Genomic DNA, 18,350 nt, shown 5'->3' with positions numbered 1-18,350 from the left:
AAATGCTGTTTATATTCTCTGCATGTTAGATGCATGATAAAATGACAGATTGGGGACAGGTCAAAGCCAAAATGTGACAGAGGTACAGCTAAATGGACTTCTGCAAGTCTCTCTGGGACATAAGTTTCTTAAAGGAAAATACAACATCTCTAATTGTACCTAATCACTGTCCCATCATGTTAAGGCTGGTATTCAAACAGAAGTTCCTGCAAAGTGTTCTAATGAATCCAGGCTGCAAGCTTTCACATGAGTAAGTTTCTGTAGGCTTCTTTGCTACAAAATGATGGATGACTCAGGCAGGCATGTCATTTCCTATTTTGTGCTTTCATTTTTCAGACCAAATTGCACTAAACCACAAAACCATCGTGTGTCCCATGATCGATGTCATTGACCACAATCACTTTGGGTATGAGGCACAAGCTGGGGATGCCATGCGAGGAGCCTTCGACTGGGAAATGTACTACAAAAGAATCCCCATCCCTCCAGAGCTCCAGAGGGCAGATCCCAGCGACCCTTTTGAGTGAGTAGCAGCTGAGGGAGGGGCCAAGGGAGAGAGGGCAGATAATTCATTCCAGGCGGGTCAGACCTGGGACCCATAAGGACAGTTACTTCTAATAAAATTGAAAAAAAAAAAAAAAAACAGGCAGCAGTAATATGCAAAACACTAAGGCAAGGTCAGACCTACAAGCTGTAAAAAATTACAAGCTTCACTGAATACTAGCTCAACCCTTCTCCAGCTTTGCTCTAAGCAAGAAAGTGGCAGATAGAATAACCAGGAAAATCCACATAAATAACAGAAAATGCATGGGGAAAGAATGCATGCTCTCATTTTAGAATTTTTCTTAATTTTAGTACTCTCTATTCTTTTTACTCAAAGACTATTAAAATATTTCATTTTTCCTTTTTGGTGGGATTGATACAAAACCTGAAACAATCTCTAAGCCTACATGCTTCTTGTTGGGAATTGTCTGCTTATTAAATAAGTCAGTGACTCTGAGATGCACTCGTAACTTAAAATTTAAGATTAGGGAATTAAATCAAAGAGATAAATGATATATCTACAGAAATAACCTTCCATAGCCCTGCCCCTAAACTAAATACCGTATAAATAGTTTATAATAGTAATCTATTGATGAAGTCCCATAAAATTAGGTCCTTTTCTACAATGTGGCCGTAAGAGTTGTGAAGTTTAAGAAAGACAGAAGAAATATGACTTGGTTTAACATTCAGGACAATTAAGAGCAAATGATAAACTTTGGCAGCCAGGCATTTCCTGAGTCATACCTTCATATTGATTCTTCATATTTTGATCTATTAAGATGCCCTTTGATCTCATTAAAACTATTAGAATTTTAAAACTATTATATATATTTCTGACTACAAGGAAAATTTCTGTGGTCAAGGTTTTTCACAAGCATCCGATAAAATGTCAGAGAGGTCCATTCCCTAAAACTGAGCCCTTGGTTAGATATCCAGACCTTCAGGTGTCTGGGCTGCTAGAAGCTTCTCAAACTACTGCAGAGCCTTTGAATAGAAATAATGAAGAACCTCATTACTCTCTGCAAATATGTAAGCCAAAATGCCATGAATATTCTAATCTGCCAGGAAAATGATCTTGGTAAGTAGTATGCACTTGAAGCAGACCAGCTGAGAGACGCTCGTTGGACGTCTCTCATGGCAAACATAGCAAGCCTTGGCAAAGGTAAGGTGAGACAAAGCTTGAATGTGGAAGCTAATATCTATGTCAGTTAGCTTGATTTAGTTATTCCACAATGCGGTTTATTCCAGCACTTACTTTGAGTTATGCATTCTAAATATATAAATTTTACATCATAAGAGGAGAAAAAATAGAGGGGGGGGAGGAAGCCAATAAACGGCCCTGAACACAGTATAACTGTTATTTGACAGTGACTGAAAACTAAATAGCGATGGTTCACATTTGCAGGGCTGGAATTCATCAATGAAACATTCACAAATACTGGACTAGTGACTGATTAAAATGACCTTTTACTTTGCTTCACTGTGACAGCGGAGTGGAGCTTCTGCTTTCTAAATCAGTGAGATCAAAATGCTACCAAAGGAATCTCCAACGGTAAAAATTATAAAGTGTCTTCCTATGCCTGAGTCAATCATGTAAATTTTGTCATGCAGACCCTGGCTGTGGCTACCGCAATATCAAGCACCCTGCTTAATTGCAGAACTGGCAGAACTGGTAACTTTCAGAATTAGATTACCTCTTGTTCCTGTCACCTACTTAGGCGATTGCCTAAAGTTGTATTCCTCTATTAAATGTGACTGTCTTTCTGCTTTAAGGCCCTTTGATTCCTAGAAATGTGGCTACTTTAGCTTTTTGTAACAATGATAACTTCAAGGAGGTATCCTCTTCGATCTTAAAAGCTTCATTTGCCTTCCTTATAATAAAATAGTTATCCAAGCAGCTATGAACAGTGTATGAGTATAAAGCAAGTCTATTATCACACCAGGCACCTGAAATTACTCGCAAATATAACTGCTCTGGGTTAAAACGTGCTCCTCTAGATTTAAAGCATCAAGATACATAGAACAAATACAGTCTGTCTATATATCTTTCTCACAGGCTTTCATGTTTTAAAAGACTGCTGTCAGGAAATGCAGTTTTCTGTGGGAAGAAGGGGCAAGGGGTTAGAAAGACTGCAAGGAAAATAAGGAGATGTTTAAATGTAATGCAAGCTTCAAAAGCTTTTCTGTATCACATATGCAAAAACTTATATTTCTGTGGCAAGTTTATCAAATGTTTCAAAGTGACAAGATCTGGATTCCGTTATTAATTTTGCCATTAAGTTTTCAGTGGCTGTGATCCACAGCAGTTTTTCAGTTGAAAATCCTCTGAAATTCCATGCACAGTATTTAATTATTATTGCACTGAACTGAATTGAGTAAAAAAAATTTCAGGATATTATGTGAACCCATGTTATTTGCCAAATTACAACGCATGTTATGATCCTACAGTGGTCTAAATTGTATTTCTTATTATAGTTTATAAGATCAAAAGAGTTTAAAGTCTATCAACTTCCAAATCTCAGAATAAAGGCACTGCATAATCTGACCAGAAAAGGAAAACTCATTAATAACTTGAAAACTAAGAAAGTATTTACTATTATTCTCAACCTACTTATTAGACAAAGTGTTATTAGAATATGAGATGAAATGCAATAAATGTGACTAGAATTGTTACATGGCAGTCATTGTGATTGCATTCAATTGGATATTTATGAGGAATATTTTCCCCTTTTCTGGTGGCTTCTATCATGTAGTAATACTCTAAGGAAATCCTTGACATCCTTGACTATTAGAAGGTTGCCACATTCCTGGTTCACTTTGAAAACAGAGCACCCAGAAATATTAGCCTGTTCTGTGCTAAAAAAATCTGCTTCCTGAGCCTGGGTAACAAATGGGAATATGTTTGTTCTCTGATTGCAGACTTAATTCTTTAACCTTAGCTCAGTATCTAAAAGTTGACAAGGGACCAGAACAATTTGTCTCGCCCAACTTCTTTTCAATGCAAGTAACCTCTACATGACACCCTGGACCACTGACCAGCCACTGTATAAACTCACTACCCAGTGCATTTGCTACTTGAAAAGACAACCAATCCATGCATTAGACTTATTGACAATAATCTTTTTCCTTGTTTTGAGAAAATTCTACCTTTCTGATCTCAAATTATCCTGGCTGTGTACCAAGAATATCTACTTCTTTCTGAATTGGAAAGCTGTTAAAAAAAAACTTTGGAAACACCTGCCATACAATCCCTTCGGGTGAAAAAGATTTTTTTTTTCTTTTCCAAATTAAGTACTTTCAGTTCGATCTCCATGTTTTCTGTGTCCTTCAGAACTCTGTTAAAGTTCTTGCTCATTGATATTAACTGTTCAATATATGTAAATTCACCCAGTTACAACGATCTCACATATTTTTCTCCTGCCTGTTCAGAAGGGTAGCATAATAATCAATTCAATAGACAAATCCTCAGGGACTGATAAATGACTCTAACAACCATACCACAGAGTTAATTTGTAGAGAAATTTTCACTGGTTCCTAGAGTTCCTGCTTTCTCCCAAGTATTCACAATCATTTCAACCATTCAATTAGACATGTCTGCAGTACTTTTCAGAATCCACCTCTACCATTGTTTAATTATTTCAAAAAACTTGGATTTCAATCATGGTATAGGAGGAGCCTTATATACAACCAATAGTGAGAGCTGATATTATTCATGTCCATAAATATAAATATATACACACATACAAATGTCCAATTTTTTAAAATAAATATATCTGCACTGGGAAAAATCTTGCACAACCTATAAATCTATTATCTCAGAGGCCCGTTTGACCATTGACACATTCCTTTGAATTCACTGACTGCTTATTCAAGGCAGTATTTAGCCTAGAAGAACACCAAATGCTCAAAAAGCAATGGCTGTGACCTGTTGCCACATACTTCAAGGTTGGCACTTCAAAGATGGAAACTCCCTTGGGGGCTTAAGGTCAGCCTGTGGAATCCCTAACACCTGGTTCTGTAGTCCAGAAGCCTAAAGCACAGCCTGTGTTAGACTGGATGAAATTCTAACTTTCTGTCACAGAGGTCACAGCACTGCTGCAGGAAAATAAAATGGAAATTTACTTCCAGCATTCCTTTATTCTTCCATGGGAGAGAAGGCAAAACTTTCCAACTCCCTTATATGACAATGAGAAAGTATTATGTAAAAGTTAGTTTCCTAAGCAAAAAAAACATACTTTGTTAACCCTAAACTTAGAATCTGAAAAAAAAAATCTAAACAATCAAAAATTTATCAAACTGGAACAAACATTAGATACAATCCAATTGCTCATATTTTTAAAGGAAATCTAGGCTCTAGAACCTAAGTGATGTACCCAATGTCACAACTAATACCTCCAGTAGCAACTAGCAGGATTTGGGGTTGCTGACTCACCACTCCTGCTATTCTGTCACATCATGGTTGTATGCAGAATCAGTTGTTTGGTGTCTATTGCTATGCATGAGGCAGTTAAGCTAGGAAATTTACGCGTGTGTCTAATCCACTTAACCTTTTTTCAAGTCTACAAAATATGTAAAGTTGTCTGGACTTTTCACGAATGAGGTGATTCGGGTTCATAGAGGTTAAGCAGTTTTACAAAGGTCATCCAGGAGGTTTTGTTTTGTTTTGTTTTGCTTTGTTTCACAAAAATAAAATGATTTTAAGAGTCATTCTGGGACTTCCTCTTATAAATAGATTGTGCCCAGTGGAGATCCTGAGGGGTGTGACCAAAGCTAACCTTCTGTTCACAGGGTCATGGACCCAGGCTTGGGTTAAGAAACCTGTAGGAAAAGAAATTAGTTTACTTGAGGAGCATAGAAGCTTCATTTTACTAATGTAGAGAAATAAAAATAGATTGAAGATTAATGGACTTCAATGCTTACGGTGAATCACTATCCTTTGTCAGCTCTCTGTTGATTATATTAATTTACTTTAAAATTTTTCTACAACATACTTGAGCAATATTCAATGAAGGTACCTGGGCTTACCCAGCTTGAAAACTTTTTACTCAAAAGCTCACCAGTGTGGGTTTTTCTATATCCTAAATTTAGTCAAAACCAAGGACAGCACGAAATTAACTCCATATTAGAAAAAAGATTTGTTGAACAAGAATTTTAATGGAGAACAAAAAGAGGATATTAGGATTCTTCTTCACTTTACCACTGAGTTGAATTACATTCTGCTCATTTTCCCATTTCCCTGTGCACTTTTGGCCACCTCCAAAGCCTGAGGTTTTATTTTAGTAGAATAAGAAAAATCTGCTAAGTGGGCCTGGTGCAGTGGCCTAGCAGCTAAAGTCCTCACCTTGAATGCGCCAGGATTCCATATGGGCACTGGTTCTAATCCCAGCAGCCCCACTTCCCATGCAGCTCCCTGCTTGTGGCCTGGGAAAGCAGTCGAGGACGGCCCAAAGCCTTGGGACCCTGCACCTGCGTGGAGACCTGGAACAGGCTCCTGGCTCCTGTCTTTGGATCAGCTCAGCTCCGGCCATTGTGGCCACTTGGGGGAGTGAATCATCGGATGGAAGATCTTTCTTTCTGTCTCTCTTCCTCTCTGTATATCTGACTTTCCAATAAAAATAATAATAATAAATCTTTAGAAAACCAGAAATCTGCTGTGGAGCTGTCATCTACCTTAGGCTTGCTGAACATTACAGTTAGTGTTGCATGAAGCTCATGATTTTAGAGGGAACTAAAATTATATTTGTGCAAAAAATTTTAAGAAGACCTAAAATAAGGGAAGAAAAGAGGATTGAAGGAGGGAGACACAAAAGAAAGGAACTGTACCTATGAAATACATGAAATCTGTCCTTTTTATATTAATACATTTTTTAAAAAAGATGACAGAATTTTGGTCTTTCCCTGTTTCTCATACCAAGTCAATATTCTGAGAATTTTGCATGATCTTCAAGCAATTACTTCCATCGTTGGCCTTTTTTTTTCCTTAAAAATATCAAATTGGTGATTTTAAATGTTAAAGCACTTGCTTCCTCAGCCTTGTGATTCTCCATGATTGAGGTTTTGAAAACACAGTCCCAACGTTTTAAGGCTATTGGAACGTGCTTTTATCCAACTAGTCTACAGAGAAGCTTCCAGAAAGTAGCACTGTCTGTAACTAACCACGAGCCTTACCTGAACTTCAGGGTATCCCAGAAGCCCCTCAGTTACTGTAATGAAACAATCTATCTCATTAAGCCTATACAAAAAGCAAACTAACCTTTGTCAAATAGTTCACACTATACCCAACATTCAACTACATTATCTGTTTGATCCTTGTAATAATTCTTTGGGCATTTAAGATAGCTCCTGTTCTTCTTCCAATAGTACCAATAAAAAGCAAAAACAAAACACATTAAGTTACCACCACCAGTAAGAGACTAAATCAGGATTCAAATCAATGTTTTCCAGCAGATTTCACATGTTAGATTTAATCATTAATGTCATAGGACTGAAATCAATACCTGTTTCATTCATTCAGACTTTAAATCCAAGGAATAGTCAATATTTATTTTTCTTCTTTGTAAAGAATCATAGGTACACATTAGATGAAGGAGTTTTGTCAATTAATGCTTCATAGTGAGTCATAACATGAGCAGCGAGAAAACAGATCGCCTCATTTCTCGTACTGTGTTCTTATCATTAGACCAAACTAGAGCTGATAGGTTGGAAGTGTCAGCTTTCAGTTACTTACTAATGAAGGGAAATGTCAACAACACCAGCTTCTACTCTGTTTATAGCAAGATCTAATTCAATATTTGACAACTGAAAAAAGACAAAATGTTTAGGGAAAAATATTGTTAGATTCTAAATGGTGTCCTAATCTACAGAAGGTGAGAAAAAGGAGCACAAATGGCTCGAGGGTCTGAAATCTAGTCAAAATAGTGAAGAAAATCAATCTCTCCTGAAAGTCCACTAAAGATTTCGGTTTGTTTGTTTAATGTAAAACAAAATGCTTTCGGGCCCAGTGCAGTAGCCTAGTGGCTAAAGTCCTCACCTTGCATGAGGCAGGATCCCACGTGGGTGCCAGTTCCAATCCCGGCTGCCCTGCTTCCTATCTAGCTCCCTTCTTGTGTCCTGGGAAAGCAGTCGAGGACGGCCCAAAGCCTTGGGACCCTGCACCCACATGGGAGACTCAAAAGAGGCTCCGGGCTTCTGGCTATGGATCGGCTCAGCTCCAATATTTGTGGCTGCTTGGGGAGTGAATCAACGGATGGAAAAATCTTCCTATCTCTTGTCCTCTCTGTATATCAGAATTCCCAATAAAAACTAAAATAAATCTTTAAAAAATGCTGTCACAGAAGCAAAGATAATTCAAAGCAAAACCTAATTGTCCATCTCTTCCTATGGAGATCCCTCTCCCCATTTCTTGGCTCTAAAGGCTCCTTGGCCACCCTGGCCCCCCAAGATGCTGGGGAACCGTATCTGATAAACAGGTTTTCACTAAAGAGATTACAGCAATCTCTTTTCCACTGTCAGGATCTACTGCCCAGAAATGACTAATTCCTCTTTCACCAATGGGATGGACTCTGCCTCACACAATTATCTCCATTACTGCTGTCTTCCATTAGCACCGAGAATAATATTAACAGAATTAATTCCAAACTTAGCAGTCATCACAGTTATCTCACTGTTGCCTCTATGCTCTTCTTATTTTGTCCTGAATCTTTTATTGGAATAATTGCAAAAATCCTTAGTTCCTAGGCTAGTTTTGGCTTTGGGACCTCTTTCTCTTCTGCTTATGTGTTTGGAAATTTCAATCTCTTTTTTCTGTTACCACTCTCTTAGGGGTCACTGCCTAATAGGAGGCTGGAATGTGTTACTCCGTACTCAAAGAAGGTGGCCTCTATTTGTCCATCCTCAAGTTCCTAGCCCTGTATACCAATTACTCAGGACCTTGACCTCATTAGAACTCTGCAACACTAGACTTGTCTCTACCCAACTTTGCTGTGCCTGTTGTTCTAATTATCCCTCATCAATTTCTTCACAATCATTTCCTCTTTGCATTCTGATTTTTATTGTTGTCTTGCTTTACTGCTGCCAGGTTAGTTAGGCTCCATAGTTAAGCTACAGCCTGAATTCTTCATCCCAAGCATGCTTGCTCAAGATCAACCAATCACCTCCAAATCCCTTTCCAATCGTTAACCAAACTATACCCCTAAAATTTAGTAATTACCTCACAGCTTGGATTGGTGGCTATTTCTTATTATCTATACACCAATTCTTCCAGCCATTTCCAAACTGATATCTTAATCCATCTCATGTGTGAGGACTATTGGCTCTGTTCCTTTCCTCCTTGAACCAACATTCCCATCATATCTGTGCTGTTACAGGGGTTCCGTGCTGTGGATGTTCCCTGCTATGTCCATAGCTCTGCCACCTCACTCCCAGAAGACCTGCAGGAACCCAGGAACATTATGTTCACAGCCCTCTTCAGGGCTATTCCGCAGTTTCTTGTTGCATGACATTATATCAGAGCATGGAAGACTTTAGCAGAACTGTCATCCATTCAAACAAATTTCACCTGCACTCACAGCAATCAGAACTGTATATCCCAGGCCTGCATATACTTAACTCTAATTTCTCATTTGATGTTTCCATGCTAAAACATCTGTGCAAATTCCGCTATCTCTGTTACTTCCCCTCTCATTTCAACAGTCTTATTTTTCATCTTGAAGAGCAATCAGTCTTTGACCTTGCCAGTTAAAAGTTTGACCACCCCTCTACTGCTGGAAGGATTTGTATCCAGACCCCATTGATACCGAGGTGCTTGATGTGCCCAAGTCCATTACAAAAATGAGCCTTACTGGCACAGAATCTATGTACATCATCCCATGTACATCACATCATCTCTAGATTACTGATGATACCTCAATCCATGTAAACGCTTTGCAAATGGCTTGTTAGATGGCATTGTTTAGAGAATACTGACAAGAAAAACAGCCTGTACATGTTCATTATCAACACAATTACCACTTCCAGATATTTTTAAATCTGCACTTGATTGAATCAAAGATACAGAATGGGTATGTATTATTTTTTCTAATCCAAAACTTAGCTTCTAGTAGGTAGATTCTCAGTTAATTCTGAATTCAAATTCAATAAAATCTAGAATCGAATTCTATGTTGGAATTGCTTTTTCTTTTCAAATTCCTTTGCTCAAATTTCTTCTGTTCCCTTCATCTCACAAGCTGGTATCTTGATACCAGGCAAAGTCATGATCATGGAAGCAATCATCTAAAGCTTTACCTTTCTCAGCTGTCTTCATATAGAATCAAGTTAAATCCAGCAACTTTTTAAGAGTTACTCATTTATTTCAAAGGCAGAGTTATAGAGAATGAGGGAGAGAGAGAGTGTGTGTGTGTGAGAGAGAGAGAGAGAATCTTCCCTCTGGCGGGCTGGCTCACTCTCTAAATGGTCACAATGCTCAAGGCAGAACTAGGCCAAAGCAGAGCCAGAAATTTCATCCAGGTATCCCAGGTGGGTGGCAGCAGTTCAGGACTTGGACTGAAAAGCAGGGAGCTGGATTGAAAGCAGATTAGGTGGAACTTAAACTTTCACTTTTATATGGGATACCATCAGTACAGGTAACAGCTTAATTCACTGCTCCAGAGTGCAATACTCAGATTTTTAGAAAGTTGTACTCAGTGGATTCCTTACTCCAATATCCACAATTGTCATGTCTCTGTAAGTTTTCTGGATGTGGTGTGGTCACCCTATCTCTATCTCTACACAGGTTCTAAGTTCTTGCCAAGTACTTGTCCAAGAGTATAAAAGGTGATGCTCTGGCCAAGCTCTGCCTTTGGTTGATTCAAATAAAAATGGATTTATTCACCCTGAATCTTGATTACTCCCGTCTGTCCCTCTAGCTTTCAATCCTTTTCTATCACCTGCTTGCTCCCTTATTCCAGATACACACGTACAGGCTATGGGTACCTAGGAAGCTCTATCTTATGTCCCAGTTTGCTTAATAACACAATGTCATTCATTTCGTGCTAGCTACTTTGTGATGACATAAAGCACAAAGCTTAAGGGCAGACTCAAGACGTGAATCTTTTAAGATTTATTTATCATATTTAATGGAGAGGCAGGTTTTACAGAGAAAAAGGGAGTCAGAAAGGAAAAGATCAGCCCAGTAGTTCATTTCCCAAGTGGCTGCAATGGTTGGAGCTAAAGTGATCCAAACCAGGAGCCAGGAGCCTCTTCCAAGTCTCCCATGCTGGTACAGGGTCCCAGGGCTTTGGATCATCCTCCACTGTCTTTCTAAGCCACAACAGGGAATTGGGTGGGAAGTAGGGAGACCAGCATAGGAACTGGTGCCCATGTGGGCTCCCAGCACTTGCAAGGCAAGGATTTATCCACTGAGCAATCACACTGGACCCAAGACATGGATTATTGACAGGAAATTCAGATAATTCCTTTTTGTTCTAGAATTCTAATACTAATCTGAGCCCTTAATCTCCAAATCATAATTCCACCTATAAGCTCTCATAAAAGCTGGTTTAAAGTCTTGCAAATTTGATTTTCAGGAATAAACAAAGCTTTTTTTCCTTCTTGCTGTTGCTTTGGTGAATGAGAGTCCTGTTCCTTCTATGCTATGATATTCAGAAAGTCAAGTTGAAAGATGACTTTCCTATTCACAGAGGGACACCGCTTTCCTCTGAAGTAACAAAAGCCTAAACTTCAATGGACAGAAAGCCAAATGCAACAAGAATTACAAAGAACAAAACTTGTCAGTGATAATTTTTTCAAAAGTATTATATCCCCACACAGCTATTTCTTCTCAATGCATTCTTGAAGTTACAGGTCATGTAATAAAACTTAAGTAGCCCTCTACTTGTACATTGGACATTCAGACTAGAAAGGAAAGATGGTTCTGTTTATGAATAAAATACACTGAACACTCCAACCCACCCACCCACCCCCGCAAACTCTCTAATTTTGTCAAATGTCTTCGAGTTTCCATATAAAATATTGGAAGAGTAGCTTGCTTGTTAACCCATGCCGTCCACTTACTAGAAGCTACAGTCGGCTCCCTCATGAGGAAACAACCACTTCCAGTAAGATATCCCAAACCAATTATCCACAAGTAGAGTATTGTAAATCAATCAAAGTCTTCATTAAAATTATGATCTGATCACCTTAAGTTGTTAAGTCAGTATAAGTAAGAAAAGAATAAAGAGCATTGGATCAACTCTCTTGGCAAGCACAACAGAAAAAAGAAGGCAAATCCTTTATTTGAAGGTAAATGAGGACGCAAGGGTTAGAATTCACAGCACAAAGATTCTCTTTGCCTTTAGAAACTAAACATAGGCACAGACATTTGGCACAGCAGTTAACACAACTTGAGACATTCCCATCCATATCAGCAAGCCTGATTTGAGTCACTATGTCCACCGCAGATTCTGCCTTCCTGCTAATGCACGCCCTGAAAGGCAGAGATGATGGCCCAAGCACCACACGGAGACCTAAGCTGTGCTCTGGGCTCTCAGCTTCTTCCTAGCCTAGCCCTGGACTTTCGCAAGTATCTGAGAAATACAACAGCAGCTGGGAGAGCTCTGTCTTTCTGCCTTTCAAACAAGTAACATGAACATGTATATACCAAAGAAGTCCAAACGCATATTTGAAAAAGTAAAAGGGAATAATATAAATTCTGAGTATTTGTTAATGTAACTGAACATTTTGCTACTTACTCATTGTCTTTTCAGGGAATAAAAAGTAATAGATACATCCTGTAAATTATAGATTTCTGACTTGCTGATAGGAATCTTTGCTTCTTAGCAACTAAAATTTTAACAAGGCACATTCTGAAAACTGCTTCTTTGTTTCTCAAACATAAAATTCCTCTTGATCTAATGACTACATTCTTCCAATTTTATGTGAGAAAATCCCTAACAGTTTTATCTAATTAAACAAAATCTGAGAAGAAAATTAATTCTGCATGTAATGCTGAGTCTAAGAAATAAGCTTTAATTCTAGAAGACCGAAAAAACTCTTTGATAGCCAATGCTCCTATAAAACACCTATGTCTAGAATCTACACGTATCCAAATAAACTACACAGAAAGGGCACTTTTTTCAAATGATGTCACATTATAGCCCTGATAACTGTATCGTAATTAAATTTAAAAATATATCAATACAAGTACATATATTAAAATAGCTTAAGATGTCAGGCATAAAGAAATCCTTAAACACCTAACAACCAAGACTAAACTTTCCTAATACACAACATCACCAGCAGTAAAAAGATGATTATCATCTAATCATTAGAGAGATCCTATTTTTAATTTAGAATTGTGGTAGAAACATAACTCAGAACGGGCCTCCTATTACTTGAAGATTGAAATAATACTAAAATACTCAGTAGGCAGCTCATGCTTATGTTATACTGCCATCTGCTGGAACAAAGGTAAATCATTTTAAAAGAAAGCACTGACATGAGGTCAAGATCCTTGTTTTTGCAAATGAGGTCTTGACTCTTAAATTAAAAGTAATGCACGCTGAAAATAGAAATGAAAAACATAGAGACTGAATGAACTTGCAGGATGATAAAATAAATCATGACTGTAAATTCACCAAGAACCCCCACTGTGGCATTATCTAAAGGTATGGACTAAATCTTTATCTAACAGCGATCTCTTGAAGAGGGTCCCTGTTGCTCTCCGTTACAACAGGACGCAGAGGCAGAAAAAAACACAGATCTGAGGATCACCAAGGGTCGTTTGGGGACATACATGGAAAGTAATGGCTGGCTTGTGAAGTGGATGTGAATGGAAGCCTGATATAGAATCAAAAGCCTTTGTTTACCTACCAAGTAAACAATGGACACCAGCCATGAAGCTGTGAAGGCTGAAGTTTATGTACAATCCTATAGAATCTGAGCACAGCAATGAGCATAGCTTGTGTCTTCTCTTTCGGTCTGCGAGGTGATACAGACAGAAACACAAGGAATCATAACCAATAGATCCATCCAAATATGTAGCTGATACTGGCACAAGCTGCTGGAAATGAATCTACCAAAAGTAACTGGGCCAGAGAATACTGCAAGAGGAAGAGTCTCAGAAAGAAGAGATGAGTACCACAGTTGTGAGAATGAAGAGGCCAGAGTTCGCTCTCTGTGACAATGTTCGGGCACAACAGGAAAACCCAAAGTCTGCAACTGGGAAGAAGTCCTTCATCAAAACCCAATCTTCTAGCACCCTCATTTCAGACTTCAGCCAGAAATACGAAATAAGCCAGCCAGTGTATAAATTGTTGTCAGAGCAGCCAGCATAAAGACCACCGTGAACCTTGTACTTGGCCGAGAATAGAGTCAGTGTGGGCAGTTGGTGCGGCAAGAGAACCACGTAGGCACTCACTAGACTTCTGATGTTGGGGAATTTATTTGTCTGCGTCTTGGATTTTGTAGTAAGACACAAGTAAGTGGGAAACCTGAGGTTCACTTCTAGGTCTGTCTGACTCTACTTTCTCCCCAAACATGGTGGCTCCCAACACACAACTATTGGTCTATAATGTAAAATCAATATAATTAAAATACGCTTTCTTCCAGAGAGCAATGCGTGGTGATTATGAAGAACTGATAACTTATAAACAAAGTTGATCAAGGATGCTAAACAGAGTTTAATTACATGTGGCTCTATCAATTAGCATTCAATGTTGTACCAGCATGCAAAATAACACAACTTGGACCTAATGCTTTAGGAGCGTCTACGTTTCTCCTAGTTTAACATATTTTGTTAACTTCAGCACAGACTCCGGTTTAATGGTCTGTGTCTGATAAAATAGACATTCCAACCACGCAATTGCTAAGCTACCCAGCTGTGTGATTGTGCAGGTGCGTATTTACTCTCCAGAGCTACCGATTTGCAGAGTGGAACGGATTCAGAGTTAGTCCGTGGGACGTTGACTGCTTCTGTTTTCATTAATTCATACTCAGCCTAAGTGGCAGGGGAACACTGGGCCTATGCAATCTAGTAGCAAGAGAGATGAGAGCCTTGCTTCTGAAACAGCTGAACCTGAGTCTTGAACCTCAACCAGAGACACACTTCTGTCTCATCTCTGCTTCTCCTGAGTGGCTTCCTCTGTCCTAGCCATGTATTTCTACTAGATAGGAGAGAATGATCGCAAGTGGTGCTGTCTCACTAACTTACAGACCTCTGAGATCAGAAAGAAAAACTGTGTGCTCCATGAGACCCTTCTAGGAAAAAGAAAATCAAAGAAGGACCTTCCGTGTCCCAGACTGGCTGCTCCTGCCTCCGTCACTGCTGGCCAGGGCAGGGAAAGGAACTGTGATCAACAGTTTCATTGAGCAACCATATTATGAGTGTGTGTGTGTGTGTGTGTGTGTGCACATGTATGTGTGTGTGAATGTTTATAGGGGCTGTCAGAATAATAAATATCCATTGCACCCATATTCCAGTTTTCAGTAAGTCAAAAATTTTAAGTTAAAGTGCCCAATATTTTCTCTTCTCAATAATTCTGAAGACCTTGTGTTGACAGTTTGTAGAAAACTGTAATTTAAGGGAGAAATTACAACCATTTGTCATGCTGAAAATATTGCTGTCAGTGGATACCAGAAAGCATTTAGCAGGGAAACCAAAGAAGGCATCTTTTCTCATCACCCGATAGTATTCTAGAAAGGGTCGGAGATACAGGGGGATGCAGCCCGTCTTCAAGACTCCACTTGGCTGCAGCAGCCTTCTGCCTCCTTGTTTGCTTTCTGTCTCTGATCTTTGCAGATTGTTCTTTCTCTCTCATGTGAGCTCCACAGGACGGGAAACAAGGATGCATTTGACTAGGTGCCAGTCATTTGTTTCTAGTGTGGTTTTCATCCCCTTGAAGAACGCTGCCAGGCCAAACTCTTGTAAGAATCCCATTCTTCAGCAATAGAGTGGCAAACAGGTCTTTGCCTGACAGATTTATCATTAAAACTTCAGAACAAGACAGTGGATTAAAAACAAACCTTCATTTTTCTATAGAAATATACTAAGTATCCACGATAGCGGGGAGGAGTCTCCTCCTCCAGCCGTAGTTCAAGAGCAAAGATTCCAAAATAATCCTTTGTGTGGAATAGGGAAGAAGATTTATGAGAAGGTAGCCTCAGGCTCTAAACTTCTTCCAGTTTATGGAAAAGTGTAGATTCCTCTAGGTCATGTTGGTGTTGCCGGCTACAAGATACTGAGCGCTTCACTGGCCCAGGATTGTAGAAAGTATGAAGCCAGTGTCTGCCTCTGGGGCAGGATTCAAAAGGCAGGCATAGGGACGCAGTTACCCATGACACAGTGACATTGCCTGTGGCTTTTGCTACTTATGTCATCTGACGAGACAAAGATGCGGAGGCTTCCCACAGTTCAAGTGGATAGAGGATTATCTTGTGATATCTTTCAGAGATTTTGTCCAACAGAACATATTGATAGGGAAAAGAAAATGATGGCTTTGCTTCTAAGGCAGGAATTGAGGAAGGTGAAACCAAGAGAATAGCCAACCCAAGATGGCATCAATCACGTCAAGATGTTCTCCAACAAAAGCACCCCAAGGGAAAGGCAGCATCTAGTCACCTATCAATGACATAAGAAACCCAACCGCCAAAGGAAAGCTACAAGGGAGCACCAGTGAAATAAAACGACCAGCAGTCCTTTTGCCCTGACACTTCTAGCTCCAACCTCATGGAGCCAAAAAGCCTAGAGAGAAGGCAAACCAAGGAAACTGGAAGGACCGTACTCTATCTCACTCATGACTTTTTCCAGAGCCATCACTGATTCTGTGTTGAAGGAGAGGGAGGAAAATGTTTCCAATTTAGCAAAAATAAATATTTTGATTCTGACAGAATTTTAGTGCATAAGAAGAAACTCTTCATCTGGCTGAATTCACCAGTATTTAAAGGTCTAGAACCTGTTCAAGGCATCAGCGGGGAAATAGGAAAGGATAACCTGACAGATAGCACGTGAGAGCAGTGATGGAAGAGAAATGAAGCAGTTTTGTGCCTGCATCCTATCTTTCCAGACCAATCAATAAGTCAATTCTGATGCATTCTCATCATTCATTGCATAGAGAGAGGGTTTTCTCTTGGTAAAAGAATTTAAAGGGAAAGAAAACCAAACATCTACTTCTCATAGCCTGATGCTAATATACTATAAATGGGGATTGCTGGCACTTGGTTTTGCTGTTGGAGGATTAGAAGACTTTGAAATGGTTGAAGAGAAAGCAGAGCCATTCAAGATGCTGACAGTATGAGTGGAATCATGGAGACAGCCATGCCGACAGCTCTAGGGCAAGAACAAGGCCCCAGTTTGGAAAAAGAATTGACATTATGGGGAGTGACTGTCAGTGTTAAAACCAAAAATACAATGTACGGCCCACAAATGGCACAATTGAAATCAAATCTTGAAAGTTTGCATTATGTTCTTTAAATAGAGTGTTTCTGAGCTGCAGACTTTGGGATCCTATGAGCTTTTTAGGAAAATAACTCTAACAACATAGTATACTGTCGAGCATAATTGGACTAGAAACAGAATGCCCTTAGCTTGGCCAAGAAGTGGATATGGGGCTGGCATTGTGATACAGTGCATTAAAGGCCCACTTGCAATGCCTGTCAGTCCAGTTGGAGTGCTACCTGTTGTGCTTCTGCTCCAGCTCCCTGCTATTTCACACGGCAAAACAACAGCATATGGTCCAAGTGAATGGGGTCCCTGCCACCCATATGGAAGACCCGCATGGAGTTCCTGGCTCCTGGCTTTGGCCTGCCCCAGCACAAGCTGTTCAGGCCTCTTGAGGAGTGAACCAGTGGAATGCTTTCTCTTTCTGCCTATCTCTGTAATTCTACCTTTCACATGAATACAATAAATCCTGTTTTTAAAAAGAGAATATGATATGAACAGTATGACAAATTGTGACTGTGGGCTAGAAATGGAAAAAGTAAGACCAAAGAGGGAAGTAAAAAGTCAGACAGGACTGATCTCCCCTCTTCTACACTGGCTTATCTCTAAAGTGTCTGATTGTTGTGCTGAAAATAGGACCTTCGGGATTTCCTCCAAGATCACCTTGTTTCCTAGGAAATCCTACAGTCCCCAAAGTTGGATTTTGTGCAATAGACTCCCCCAAAGCTCAGCCTAGAAATCACAGAAGGTATGCTCTGCTCAACAGGCTTCTACAAACCTCAGCTGGATTAATGAGGAGTCAGCATTCGTCTGATGATGAGGTCTTCGCTACTGAAGCCACTGATAGATCAGGGGCAGTGGCATCCCTTCGGTGGTCTGGCAGGGCTAACAACAGAACAACTCTGTCTCCTCCCCAGGCCTCCAAAGGAACTGAGAGCTGTGCCTATTCCAGTTCTCAGCAAGCAGGCGGCAGGAGACAGCCACAGCCCCTCATTCTGCCCTACTTCATTCAGCACAGCCTGGCCTTACTTCTGCAATGACAGGCAGAAAAGAAAAGTAGTTGAAATGAATGTCACTTCAATAAGTTTTCCCACCTGGAAAAATTCTTGTGCCCACCACAGTCAGGCAGGATCATGATCTCACAAGCTGTCAGCTTTCATTTTCCTTGTTCACACCCAGTTAAACGCCTCCATGGAAGCCTGTATGTGAACTAAGGAAGTTTCATGCATATTCTTTAGAACTAATACTTTGTGCAGTGCAGTTCTCCAAAGGACGCATTTTATCAGTCTGTTTGGGGAATGACTGTCAGTTACCCTTGCAATTGCCTCCTCTGAGCTTTGGCAGTTGGGTCAAACTGGATACAGAAACCCAAACATCTCGAAAAGGAGAAAAATTGATT

The 18,350-nt window shown here is 39.7% G+C and overlaps 1 long non-coding RNA gene across 1 annotated transcript in view; it reads right to left on the bottom strand.

Moving 5' to 3' along the window:
- The window catches only part of LOC131481387 (uncharacterized), a 175,391-nt gene that overhangs the window by 61,848 nt on the left and 95,193 nt on the right, over positions 1–18,350 (bottom strand). Inside the window, exon 2 of the long non-coding RNA XR_009246276.1 lies at positions 17,730–17,982. This is a non-coding gene — a long non-coding RNA (uncharacterized LOC131481387). The remainder of the gene's footprint in view (positions 1–17,729; positions 17,983–18,350) is intronic.

The sequence above is a fragment of the Ochotona princeps genome, chromosome 11, assembly GCF_030435755.1.
Source record: "Ochotona princeps isolate mOchPri1 chromosome 11, mOchPri1.hap1, whole genome shotgun sequence".
In the NCBI taxonomy this organism is placed as follows: Eukaryota; Metazoa; Chordata; class Mammalia; order Lagomorpha; family Ochotonidae; genus Ochotona; species Ochotona princeps.
This window is presented reverse-complemented; position numbering and strand designations above follow the sequence as displayed.